The sequence below is a fragment of the Cololabis saira genome, chromosome 3 (assembly GCF_033807715.1).
Source record: "Cololabis saira isolate AMF1-May2022 chromosome 3, fColSai1.1, whole genome shotgun sequence".
Classification (NCBI taxonomy): domain Eukaryota; kingdom Metazoa; phylum Chordata; class Actinopteri; order Beloniformes; family Belonidae; genus Cololabis; species Cololabis saira.
Genome location: NC_084589.1, coordinates 15,023,938 through 15,037,869, shown reverse-complemented (window position 1 = coordinate 15,037,869; position 13,932 = coordinate 15,023,938). Strand labels below are relative to the sequence as shown.

Sequence of the window (13,932 nt, the reverse complement as noted above, 5' to 3'; positions counted from 1 at the left end):
ATGTGAGGATACCTGCAAAGGAAACTGGATTGCTGAAATGTGAATGAATGGTCACTGCCTGCAAATTCACACTTTGAAAAGTATAAAAAAAACATTGTATAAAAAAAAAAGAAAAGAAGAATGTTTTCTTTGAGACGGCAGACAAGCACTAAATGTTAGAGCAGTCTTAAATGAGCCAAGTGTGAGGCTGGGCTTGTGTTCGGGGGGTCGTCCCTGCCCGCGCTGCTTTAACTAGGACAAGCCTCTCCACAGCGGCTGGACCTCAGGGGCCGATCAGCAGGTCTCAGGAGAGGCTCCCCGTACCGCCGTCTCACCAGGCTGTCACGAGGGAGCCCAGGCTCGGCTCTGCTGGCTGGCTGGCTGGCTGGCTGGCTGGCTGGCTGGCGGGGTGTGGGGCTGCTGTGACGGTGGTGGTGGTGTTGGTGGGTGGGTGAGGGCTGACATGCCGAGAGGGCAATTACAGCAAGGACAAAGACTACACAGTGATAAGTCCCCACAGCACCCCTAATGAAGAGAGCAGGTTAGCCTGTTAAGAGGGCTGGGGGAACGAAGATGGCCTCAGCGCACGTTTGTTTGCGAGCGAGTGTGTTTGCGTGTGTGTGTTTAACCTACCCGAGGAGGATACAATTTCTGAGGTCATGTTGCTACCATGCTCGCTAACCTCCCTGACTGACGCCTTCCCGACCCGGTGTTTTCTCCACGGTGAGCAAAAGCAAACGGCGGCGGGGAAAACGGTGAGCACTTCATCGTTAGGAAACTGAATTCCTTTGGAGGAAGAAAGTCCCGTTGCAAGCTATTAAAGAAACACAATCTTTAGAATAAATATCACGCCTTTGGTGGGTAATTGTTGCACATTAGTGGATCTACAATTTGTTTTTATCATACCACTTAATGTTTTTTTTTTTCTTTCTTTTTATAATATCCCACTTAAATATTCAGTACATTATATCTTTTTTTTATATATACATGAAATAAATGAATGAGTCTCTGGGTTAGCAGTATTAGAAAATGTATTCTGGGTATGAAAAGAAGTGGGAATTAAAAAAAAAACAAACTTAAATGAATGTGTGAAAGGAAAATCGTTTCCAGAGAAGGATTAACTGCTTCTCTCTTTTGGTCACTTTCTGCATATCCGGACTGGATGTGATTATAGTCCGATTGTGCTATCAGACAAAAGATCCCAAATGCAACACCGCACTCTTCATCTTTCTTTCTCTTCATCCTCTTCTTCATCCTTTTTTAGGGGGGGTGCATAGAGAGAGAGGGAGAGAGATGGTGCGTACCTGATAGTGCTGTGTTGGCACAGCCATCTGGGATCTGATAAGAGAGCCTCTGGAGCGGCACTTATTCAAATCAGTGCATGTTCACAGTGAATGGGAGCAGGTAAAGGCAATAAGATACAACGCGATAACCTTTCTGGAGAGGTAGAGAGAATAGTTTTACACCGTTTCACAGCTCTGCTGCGCGAGACGAGGGCTTTTCAGCAGAGACTGATTGATTTGCTTCATGGAGAGTTTAGCCAGGGAAAAAAAAAAAAAACAACAAAAGGTTTCTTTTATTAGCAGAGATGTGCAGTAATAAACAGTTTTTATTACATCACTGTTTATTTATTTTTGTCATTCATCTTTTTAATTTGCTCTAAAAAATGAATGAGCTCTTTCATTGACCGCTGTTTTGGTGTACCCTGTAGGTGTATCTTTGTATTAGTGTGTGTGTGTGTGTGTGTGTAAAATCCATATCTCTGTTTATATTAAATTCAAGTTCAGATTTCACATGACCCGTTTAGATTTTTTTAACGTTCACCCCAGTAAATCTCTTAAACACCGAGTCAGATTAGAGCTGAAAACGCACCCCACGCTCCGGATGCTGCATAGAAGTAAAAATCCGCATTTTCGTCATAAACACAAGCATTACATTAAATCAATTAAATTTAATAACTCTGATCCGCAGTGATCAGTTTCAGAGCCACCGTGCAGAAATCTGAAGTGAGGCTTAAAGCTTAATTGCGGCGTGGAGGGTGGCGTGCCAGGTAGTCTCAGGGGGCGGAGGGGGCTGGAACATATGTTGCGTGCATCCAGTTGAAGTCTCCGCAGTGATAGTTAAACATCGGGGTGAAATGCAACCACCAAGGGCCTCCGTGTTAATGTGTTTGGCTTGCACTGAACTCAGCCTCAGTACAACCTCGCTTTTAAAACTGCGATGCGGTAAAAATCATCACTGACTGATTTTCACGATGCAGATTATGAAGAAAATGGAAAAAGGATCCGAGTAAAAGCAGTATTTGCTGTGCCTAATAATTATGATGCCTCTCCAACGTAGTTGTGATATATTCTGCTGTGAATTTACCACTTTATTTTTTTGTAAGCATCATTTTGAAGATCTTTATTTCTGTCTTTTTTTTTTTTTTTTTTTTAATTTCAGATTTTAAACAACCCATTAGATTTATGTCTAGATCCCCTTGCTCTGAAAATGTTGTTTTTTTTAAGTGTGTGTTTGTTTTTTCCCCCTTTGTTTCTTATTGTTTATCATATATATTTTTCATATGTAATATATACTTTATTTGGTAGTAACTAATACAAGCTTAACAGTATTTTTTGGCTGTAGAGTCCTGACTATTGTGCAGCTCTTTACAATCAGAGGTCTTAATGTGCAGCCTCCTTATTTTCATACTGACTGTTTGCAGCCTACTAAGTGCACAAGATAATGAAACACCCCCACCCCCCTTCGCAACCAAACACCGCTAATCTAATATATTACTCACCCATGCCTTTTGTATGTGCGAGCAATTATTCTCAAAAGTTTACGCATCGTGGCGAAGTGACAAAGGGAATATGGGCAAGGAGGACTGCAGACACGTTTGATGGCTACTCGCTGATGCTGATAGGCCAAACGGTGGCAGGAACCCGCCACTTTTAATTACGCGGAGTGTGACGGCTTTCATAAGAGCGCGCGGCGACTCTGACAACTCTAATAAGGAGAGGTGACAGGAAAACTTTGAGTGTTAGCGGCAAAACAGAGGTGGAAGGTCTTGTTTTTTCTTTTTTCTTTTTTCTATTGTGTGTGTGTGCTTTTGGTTGAGCATAGGAGATGAATTTCACTATCTGAGACTGGATTTGTGGTGAAGGAATGTCAGCATTAATAAAGGGCTTTGGGGACAAGGTCACACGAGTCCCCGTACAGCAGAGCACCTCGAGTCTGTTTGTGGCTTTGGCGATGGGCAAAACATGCTAAGACGTCGCCCTGTGCATAAGGTAGCCGACCGGAGGTCTACCCGTCAACGTCTCATCGCAGTCTAATTTATGATTCCTCTGCCCCTTTCTTTTTCTTTTTTTTTTCTTTTAAATTCAAAGACAATCTTTGCTCTGGAAAAAAATGAAGTGAAAAGGAATGATGCTTTGAGGATATAATTAAAGATATCGTTCAAAGAACAACTTTTTGCATATTTGAATTATTACTGTCGTTAAAAACCACACAAAATATGGAAATATGATTGCCGGAAGCACATAAATCAATGATCAGCGAGGCCTCAGAGCCCAATAAATATGGGGAGTTAAATACTTTAAAATGCAAATCACATCTAAAATTTGCATATGGGTGAATTTAAAGGAAGTGCGCTTACTTAAGACCCTCTGAGGTAGAAACGGGTGGAGCTGGAGGGGGTTTGGGGAGGGGAGCAACGGACACAGACAGACAACCCAATCGCTTTTTTTTTTTTTATTTCCCTCCCTCTCCTTGCTTTTTTTTTTTTTCTTTTTCGTTGTCATTGGTCAAGTTGTTGGATCGTTCTAAATGATAGCGGCTGAAGTGGGCTGACAGACACGACTACATCTCTTTTGTGGATCCAGAAAGTGCCTTAAGTGATCTGAATAATTAGGAGTTAATTATTCTTCATCCATCTAAATCAGAAAAGGACAGATATGGGTATGGAATTATAATTTTAGCCCGACGCACTGTCTCGTTCTAATGTGGTAAACTAAAGTGACTGTGAATAATACCTACTGACCTTCGAGTAATTACGCCTCACTTGGCAATTTGCTTGCTGTTGCTAATTGAGGGTATTGATTCAGTGATACTCATATTAAAAATACATATGTTTTATGGCTGGGATTTTTTTTTCTTCTGGTTGTGTTTTAATGTATTATTAATCCTTATTATTTTATCTTTTTTTTTTTTAAGAATAATTAGGAGACAGGATGTGCTGCACTGGAGGGTTAGAGTAGTCTCTTTGTCCTAATCACTGTTACAGGTTGTGTATGTTTTGCCAAACTTTCTGCAAAATCTAAATGAGAATCTGCAGAAAGTTTCAAGGGAGCAGGAAATTTCAACCATCAGCTAGACTAGAAGTAGTGCAATTAAAATTGTTGTTTTTTTGTGTGTGTGTGTGTTTTTGTTAAATAAAATGGTAGTGATTATATAGCAAACATTTCTAAATAAACCTGAACACCAGAGTCACATAGTTTTGCATTCAACACTCTGGCTTTTAACCCTTGGACGTTTAAAGATGCTCTGGCGACACCGGCGGATCAATGGACACGATGTCTCCTTGTGCATTAACACTCAGGTTAGAGTGTTAGGTTAAAAACCTGCCCAGCACTTCCCTGCAGGAAAAAAAAGCAGAAAAAAAAAGTGTGTGGGGGGTGGGGGGGGGGGGAAATCAATTTTTCTTGTGGAGTCAGAAGGGCGATCCATTGGTTCTGAAGGCATCCCTTTACCAGTATGTATGTGCCTGTGTGAGCAATGTGGGGGCGGCTGGGACCGTCACTCCTGAGTGTTTGCACGTGTGAGTGCTCTTCCTGGCGCCTGCAGGTATTGACCAGCACAGAGGACGAGGTGGCTTGCTTCAAAGACATCTCTCCTGCCTCTTTAGCCCGTAATATTTTAAGCCTTTTCGACTAGCGGAGCTGCAGTGGCAGCTCGCAGCCTCATAATAACCCAGATAGGGATCGATGGCAGTGGATTTAGGCACTTACCCCTGCTAAAACTGGTAAACTCATTTGTCTTTCTGGAGCAGCGTTCTCTCCGTTGTTTAAGGAGACACTTAAAAGAATCCCCTGAATTAAGATAATGTGACTGTTGGTGTGTGATCAGGCAGGCTCAGCTGAAAGGACAAGCAGCTTTAGCTCTTTTATTAGCTCTCTGTTTAAGGGGCCATACATGTTTTGACGGAGTCCAACTCTCTTTATTTTATTTCTGTCATGCCGATTAGTGTGCCAGAGAATACCCACCCTGCTCCCGCACGCCCTCCCCACTGTGTGTGTGTGTGTGTGTGTGTGTGTGAGTGTGTGTGAGAGTGTGTGTGTGAGAGCAAGAGAGAGAGAGAGAGACTGTGTGTTAAGCATGCCAGCCCTAAATGAGATGGACCAAAGTGTGATAGCCCTGCTGCTCTGTGGGTTCAAGCATACATGAACGCCTCAACACAAATTCTTGGCGAAGGACTCAATGGATGCCGTGAAATCGTGTTTGCTGTACAGCTAATGGCATAGGACTGGTTCTGCTGGAATGTTCCTCAGAGCAAGAAAACACGTCATTCAGCTACGCCGCATACTGACCGTTTCCACTTTACCACAGACCCAGTATGTATGGACATTCCTCTACAGCACTTTTACAAAAACAGAAGACATATAGCATCAAAATATAGCATTTTTCTTTTTTTTTTAAATTGTTATCTCCAGTTAACTGTGGTTAATGGCGCTAATTAGAATATACCCCCCTGCAAATCCAGCTATGCACACACTTGTCCACCTGAAACGCTGCAGCTCATGTTCACGCAGCCTCCCTGGGCTTGTATAGGTGCTGTTAAGGGTGCCTGGTCTGGAACAAGCGGGACAAAGTGACACTTTAAGAGAAGGGAAGAATATAATATGTTACAAACAAAGCAAGGGAAGGAGGGAAGGAGTTTTGATGAGTCAGAAAAGAAACTCCTTTGAGAAGTTGTACAAAAAAAAGGAGAAAACTTCCAAACTTCAAACACATTTTCTTTAACCGAGCACACAACACACTCCACTCCGCGTGTGAAACTACAAAGGGCCGTCCGTCCGAAGCAGCCGCTCTCCGCCGTGGGTGCCGCTGGGCGCTGCTGCCGCGGCTGCTGGTGGTAATTAGGCGTCACAACGCTTAGGCCGGGCGTCTCGCGCGGCGCCGGATTCCTCCTGACGTGACGGAGGGATTGAGGAGTTATTCGGTTCTGCAGTTTCTTCTGCTCTGCTGGTCATCTGTCCTCTTCAGGGCCCATCAGCCTAAACAGCCCATCCCACACACACACACACATACACACACACACACACGTGCACACAGGCTGTGTGACCCTGCTACCAACCCCTACAAGCACCCGCAGGCTAAAGAGGGAAACAGTGTATGTTAGAGAGAGAGAGAAAGACAGAGGGAGAGATATCAAAGCCTCAGGGGGGGTGTGCAGAACACTTGGGGGTGGGATTCAAAGAGATGGTGTGTGTGTGTGTGTGTGTGTGTGTGTGCGTGTGTGCGCTGGCAGAGGTTTGGGTGCTGATTGTGATGTGGGGTCTTGTTAGTCAATACTCAGACCTCTGCATCACTAACTGTACAGACAATAGGGATCAATATTAGGTGAGGGCACGTATGTTTGACTAATTACTACAATAATTAAACTGGTCTGTTGCGATTAAAATAAAATCAGTATACAGTCAATTTGTGTGTGAATGCAGTCAGACATAGTGGACTAATCCTGTTTCAGCCTAGTTGCCCCCCTGTCATAAAATCATTTGAGAAGACAAGTGGAGCGAGGGGAAGTTCTCCCTGTTTCTTCATAGGTCAGCCGTGTGGAGCCGTGGCACGAGATTGAGGCGCATCCTGATGTTTTTGCCACAGCTGAGAGTCTGTCATTCGAAATGCACCCGGTTGTATAAAATCATTAACTTTGGCTCCGCGTTGTGTTTTGTATTTGCATAAAGTTGTCAATCCCATATTAATAACACATATATTAATTCCCTCAACAAAAGATTTGATTGAATAATGAAGAAGGCGGCATGGGAGGGGATTGGGTGAGAGCAGCGGTGGGGGAGCTTGGTGGGGAGAAATTTGCTGTGGCAGTAAATTTGGAGTTTGTGTGGCGTGCTGAGCACAATGCCGAGCTACAGAGACACACACTCTGCTCTCATGTCCCTAAGCCATGTTCACGTCCACTGAAGACTTCTGTTTTTACACAGGTAGGCAGTTTGGGGACTATCTTGGTGAGGAAGGAGAAGGGTAAAGGGAAAAAAAAATAAAAGAAGACGAGAGGTATCAAAGGATGTTCCCCCTTTTAATAATGTAACAAATATTCTAATTTCCAAAAATAAAACCTCCTCTCCATCCTTCCTGCTAATCTGAGCTTTAATTTATTCCAACCCAAGGCCAAATTAGTATGCTAGCCAAAGGCAAAATGGTTACGACAAGACCAAGTTCCCTCAAAAAACTTAGACACCTATAAAAAGAGAGCGAAAAGCTCAGGCTCCAACTTTTAGAATCCAATTGCATTTAAGATTTCCCACTAATTGGCTTCAATGGAGTGTAACTAGTGCACAACATAAACATAAAATTGCAGCTCAATATTTTCTAACAGGTACAATGAGTCTTTGCAGTTGTTATGCTAACAGGTTAGCTTTTTTTTTTTTACATTTTTGCATGGGAAATAATAATTTATGGACACAAAATTGAATATTTAAAGCTTCTTTTAATGAAATACAAAGGGAAAGGGCAAGGTAACATAATTTTAGCACTAATACAAATGTAGCACAATGCCATGCAGGGCTCTGCACATGCAAGCATTTTTATTTATGATTAATAGCATCTGAATTGTGAGTGTGTGTGTGTGTTTGTATCTGTGTCTGTGTGTTTCCTTCCACGTGGATATATTGATGCCATTTTATGAAAAGCAATTGAGCAATGGGACTTTGCGCTAACCATCAAACAGACAATTCATTATGGGAGCAGTGATAACAAATACATTGTGTAGGATAATGATGGCAGTTGTTCATATTGTTCATTATACATCTGTGTGTCACATGGCACTTGGGATTTTTTATGCACGTCTTTATGTGTATGTACGTGCGTGGCTGTGTGTCTGCTTTTGTCATTTTACAACATTATGCTTCATCAAATTAATGTCTGAACCATTGGGAAGAAAAATATACCATCATTTGCTATTGGTGTGACAAACAATATATTTTGGACAATGATTGCATCTATTGGCTTCTGCATTTGGAAATGTGAGGTAACAAATTTCCTTCATGAGCAATCAAAGAAAAACACAGATATTCTTTCACTACACTTTGAAGAGCCCAATTGGGTGCATGATGGTCTGTCATTTAATGATAAAAATGTAAAAAGGAAAAAGTCTTTTTTTTTTTTTTATGGCATGAATATGCAATAAAAAATATTTCAATAGAATGTATTGCTCTTCTGACACTTTGGTAATGTCCCGCTCAGAAATCAGGTTGTGTGTGTGTGATGCAGAGTAAAACTGCTGAAGGCCTCGGGCGCATTAGTTTTCTTTGACTTGTGGGCCTGATGGAGGTTTTTCGGGGCACTGGACTGAGTCGAAGCTTGCCACACACACGTCATGCCTTTCCTCCCTGATGAGCCCTGCAGTGCTGCAATCAAGAGTATTTTTGCTTGGAAATGTATATATTTCATTTGCGAAACTGTGACAGTTTCGCTTGATTTATGGTGCAAGGCAAGGTTTAATTAATTGAAAAATGCATATTACCCCGTGACTTAATTATTAGCTAATTAATCACCGAGTACTTGTTCCGTGCTCCCCTCCTTTTTTCCCCTCTTTTCAGGCATATTTCTGCATGTGTCTGACACTTGAATTTCCTCCTGCGGACATTTTTATGTGAGGTCATGCTTTTTCTTCCTGAGTGGCTGTTGAGATGAAGAACATGCATCACAGAAAAACCTTGGCATCTTATACTGACAGTGTTAATGCTGCACTCAGGACAGGATTTACACAGTTTTTAGGTATTTGATATGGAAAATATCAGAGCAGTTCAGGTCACGCACACCCTCCCAGTCTGGCTAGTCATCTCAGAAATTACACCCCTTGAGAGCAAGTCCACGTTCTGGTGGATTCTTGTTACTTTTTTTCCGTGTTTAAGTCTTAAGTATCCATTTTTCCTGTTTGGGATTCCTCTTCACTTAAAAACACACACAAAAAAGGCTTTTGGCATGATTCACACAGCTTCACCAGACTGTTCCTAATCATATATTTGCTAAAACATGTATTCTCAATAGGGGGTATGTAGTGATATTTCAGGAGTATGTGAGATTTAAAAATAAAAAAGATAAAAATAAACAGCATTTATGCAAATTCCTTGAGAATAATTATACAGTAAAAACTTACAGTAAAGTATAAACATGACTTCCTAAACTGAATTTACATTAAGCATTCAATTTTATTATCCTAAAAAAAAAAAAAAAAAAAAAAACGAAATAAAAAAACCCCAGTCTCCATACCAGAATACCAGAATGGTGTAAACCAACTTGGCACATCCCATATATCCCATATGCCATCAGCTGTCACTTACCTGCCCCCAAATCACGCCGCGGCTTTGTGGTTGTGTTGCGGCAAGGCTGCTGAAAATGTGGCGACACAAGTGCCAAAGAAGGCAAAACCAGAGCTGGCAAAAGAAGAATATGTTTTAATGAGATTTACATCCATGCTTTGCATCCCACCTAAGGCATTTTCCTGTGGGGGAGGAATTAGCCAACGATAGCATTAATGCAGCACATCTCCAGCAGCCTCTCACCGCAAAACACGGACGTCATGTTGATAAGCCAACCAAGTTTGTTCAAAGCAGCACAAAACAGCTTTTTCATGTTGAAATATAAGCTTCAATTTCATTTGATGGAACATTTGTGTAGCTTTAGGGAGTGTTGTCTATCTTTCTCAGTGTCCTTTTCCCTATTGGGGAAAAGCAGACAAGGTAACGATGAAACTAGCTCACATGATGGAATGATGGGAGAGGAAAGAAGCGAGTGATCAAGTAAAAGCCCAGTCGAAAATAAATATTGAACAGTATCGGAAAAGTGACTTAACCTCCGGCCCGACAGGGGGACCCATAGAGCTAAAACTTTCAAACGTTCCTTTGAGCTGCTCTAAGAGGAAACACTGATTTCAGGCTCCATGCCATCAGTCAAAGTCCTGGAGGCCTCTTATTCAGCGTCTTTGCTCGTAGCCAAGGCCCAACAAAACATTCACCATCGCTGTTGTTTTGGATGTGACCATGATGGTCAAAAACAAACAATCAAAACAAAATAATGCAGTATCAAAAGTCTTTGTGCCTGTCTGGTCAGTGATTTTTCTATGTTAGTCTAAATTCCTACAAGCCAGAGATGAGAAAAGGTTTTCTGATGGATTCAGTCATGGAATATTGACATTTAAAATGTTTGAAATTACATTTTTGGATGCTAAAATGCAATGTTCAATAAATCAGACTCTGATGAGAGTGGTTTTGTTTTACTTCTTTATTACCTGAATGGATGAATATTTCACGGGCAGTGCATCACTAAAGCTTGAGAGCCACTGTGATTAAACATCGAGCTTGAGAGCAGCATGTTACTGATATCTCATCCATCTTTGTAACCGTACGGCCAAATCGTGAGGCCTCGCAGACTCATGCTAATCACACGCGTACACGCAAATTACACTCTGCACTTCAGACCTTTCAAAGTGCACAATTGCCAGTTTGTTTTACACATAGAAAGTATTCATATCTTGTGTGGTAGGCTTTGGAAGCACAATTTGCTGAAGGTGTAAGCCGATCCTTGGGGTCATGGTCAAAAATGGTGAATAAGCGTCTCAGTGTTACATCTGTCAGTGCTTTAGCTCTCAGTGGCGGAGGATCTGAATGGAAGCTCTCACACCAGGTGGGTTTTTACTGAAAATGTGGCGCGGGTCGATCTGGAGATCAAGGATTTTCCCCACTAAGAACTGTTCCAGATAGCTGCCGTTCGAGGCGGGATGAGTCGGGCCTTCAGTAACACCTGATGTCCAACGGCCGCCTGTCCTTCCTGGTTACTATCTGGCCCCCGTGTGCCTGTAACTGGTAATGATAAGTGTTTTAAACTATCAGAGCTGCCGTTAAAAAAGGCCTGTTTCACCACAGAGTTGTCAGTTTGCAATAAGCCAATTGAGGTTGGGGGTATTGGGGGCTTCTGTCATGGCTGTCACTCAGTGGGAGGATGAGAACTGTTTGGCTCTAATGGATTCCTCCAGGCGGACGGCTTACACAGCGGTTAGAAGTAAAATCGATGCGTTGTCATGAGCGAGTGAGGCATCATCAAGCGGACAGGTGGACGGGAAGGAAAGGAAGGGAAAGCCTGCGCGGGTAGTTACGTCTATATCTCAGCCTGTCTAAGTGTGTGTGTATGTGTGTGTGTGTAGTTTGTAAAGGAGAGGAGAGACAGACAGATGCTCAGCTCAGCTTTACACGCCCAATGGGGCCTCGGCTATTATTGTAAGCATGAAAGGGGGCTCTGACCTCCATCATCTCTGTTGCTTTTATTTTCCGGTTCTCTTGGAATCAGACACAGATACACGCAGACAGACCCCCACACACACAGATAAATGTGAAGCTGTGCAGACGAGGGCTATATCGCCCTGACAGGTTAAACATCATCGTGTAGGCAAAAATCACTTTTCATACAACAGCTTTCCATTCAGTGATTCCAGGTTTTGACTGGAACCTGCAGAGAATGACGCAACTAAAAGCCAGATAGTCTAACCGAGTATGACAGAAAATTCACGTCTGCACATCTTTCTGCAAACTGCAAATTACTTAATGTGGCAAGAAGAGCAGATTGGAGCGTCCTGACAGTGTGAGATGAACGCGGGCAACCTGCAGAAAATACGAGCAGGATGGAGGAAGCTGCGGCTTGAAAGATACGAACGGTGACGCTTCTGTTCGGTTAGGAGAAGAGAAGCAAAGTGCTGAGACGAAATGGTGACAAAACCACAAGTATATAAACAATACAAACATTATTATTTTCATTGTCTAACTCTTGCATTTGGGTAGCTTGCGGTTTCATCCCCAGCCTGTATGACATTGAACATGCTTGCTGTCGTTGAAACAGACAGCCATTAACTGTTTCAGGTTACTCTATCTCTCGCTGCTGTTTACCCTGGTGGGAGAGCTTCTCCAGGGACGTGTCGGGACCACGTCCTGGCTCCCCGAGTGGGCCGAGGGAGTGGTCCAGGTCCTGTGATTGACAGGTGGGGTTGGAGGAGATTGCTCCAAGCTGGCCGCCGGCAGGCCGCTGATGCTGAGCAGGGCTGCTGCTGCTTGATTCCCCCACTTGGCCTCTCCGCCTGGGCTCAGTCAGCCTCCAACCAGCTCTTGTTATTCTTTCACTTTAACTGACATCTGATGATATCTTGTTTTACATTTAAGTCCAACACATGGCATTAAAAATCCAGGAAAATGTTGCATTTTTCTCTTTTGTCTCTCTTTTTTTTTTTAAATAAATCTTTGATTTATGTAGGCAATTCGTTACAAGTTGCTCCTCCAAAAGTGGCTGTTCCTCAACTCACCTTTTATGAGTGGGGCCACTTTTTAAAAAAATCTCTCAAAAAATATCCCGAATTAGCGCTTGCATCAAAGCTTCTTCTGGATGTTTAATCGTTGTGGGTTTAATTTAACAAAAACCAAACAGTTTTGAAAATTCAGCATAAAGGATACGTCCATGGTTTGTAAACAGCCAGACTGATAAACATATCAGTGAAAAGTGGATTTCTCGCTTGTGTTTGTTCAACACTCCACTAATTTTCAGTTGCAAACTTGAGTCAAGACACTCTTCATACTCTTCTTGTTAGCCTTTGGAAACAGGAATCTCTCGTCTTTATTTCTGAACACATGAAAGAGTTGGTGTTGATTAAGGAGGCTTTTTAAGCCGCACAAGCCCTAAATGTGCTTTGTCCTCAGTAAGATGAAAAGAAGTCGAAGTTGGCCCGGGTTGCTTCTTACCTTACCTCCTCCAATGGGAGAAGCCTTGGGAGGATGCCTGAGAGAGAGAAGAACTAGAGGTCCTTATTCTCTATGCTAATTTCTCAGCATTTTACTGATAATTATGCCCCGGCATCCTTCTGTCTCTTTCCTCTCTTTTACTCTCTAAACGTAGCCTCCCTACACTCATCTCTGCTCGCAGATGAAACATTTTCCTGTTATATCTTCATCACTTTAAAAACACCCAGCCACATCTTTTAGACCTTCTTCTATCTTTCACCAAAGTGCTGATTGATTATTTCCATCCTCATTGGAGAAGTTCCTCCCAAATGAAGCAAAACACACTCTTACTTCTTAGCGACAAAGTAAATTGTAACAACTACTCGTGTATGAACGTGCAGAGGATGTCTGTTCAAGCCAAAGTGTTTTATGGTGACGTATGTCCCCCTTTCGCCTTCTAACATGTCACTTCCCCTGCATTTCATCGCTGCCAGTGCCCATATTTATTTTATCTCGCTAATGTGGGTCACCCCTGCATGGCGGTCATCAGCGGGCTCAGTCAAATAGCTGTGTCTGAAGCGTACCTTTGGCATGATTTATGGGCCGGAGTGACGCTCAGCCCTCAGAAGGACCGCCATTGTCCTGCTACAGCTGTCAACTCGCGACGTAGGGGCGCTTTGTCTGCGTTTGAGGCAAACCAGACCCCTTTCTTTAAAAAGAATCAAATTATTTCATCATGTTGGAAATGAAAAGGCTGTAATTACTCCTAATTAGACCCTGACTTTTTTCTTTTCTTCTTCCTTTCCCTTTTTTCCTTCTTCTTGCAGTCTTTTTCTTTTTTTTTTTTCTCCTCACTCCAGAGTTTCAGAGGTGAATTCTTTTTTCCAGAGGGTTTGAGATTGCTCCGAGACAGAGCCTTTAGAGCGGAGAGTAGGAAACAATTTTCTGTTCAGTTTGAACTTGATTAATACGG

At 42.6% G+C, this 13,932-nt stretch overlaps 1 protein-coding gene across 1 annotated transcript in view; it reads left to right on the top strand.

Annotated features, from left to right (window-relative positions):
• The window catches only part of znf407 (zinc finger protein 407), a 177,950-nt gene that overhangs the window by 37,824 nt on the left and 126,194 nt on the right, over positions 1 to 13,932 (top strand). The gene's annotated exons all lie outside the window — the stretch shown is intronic.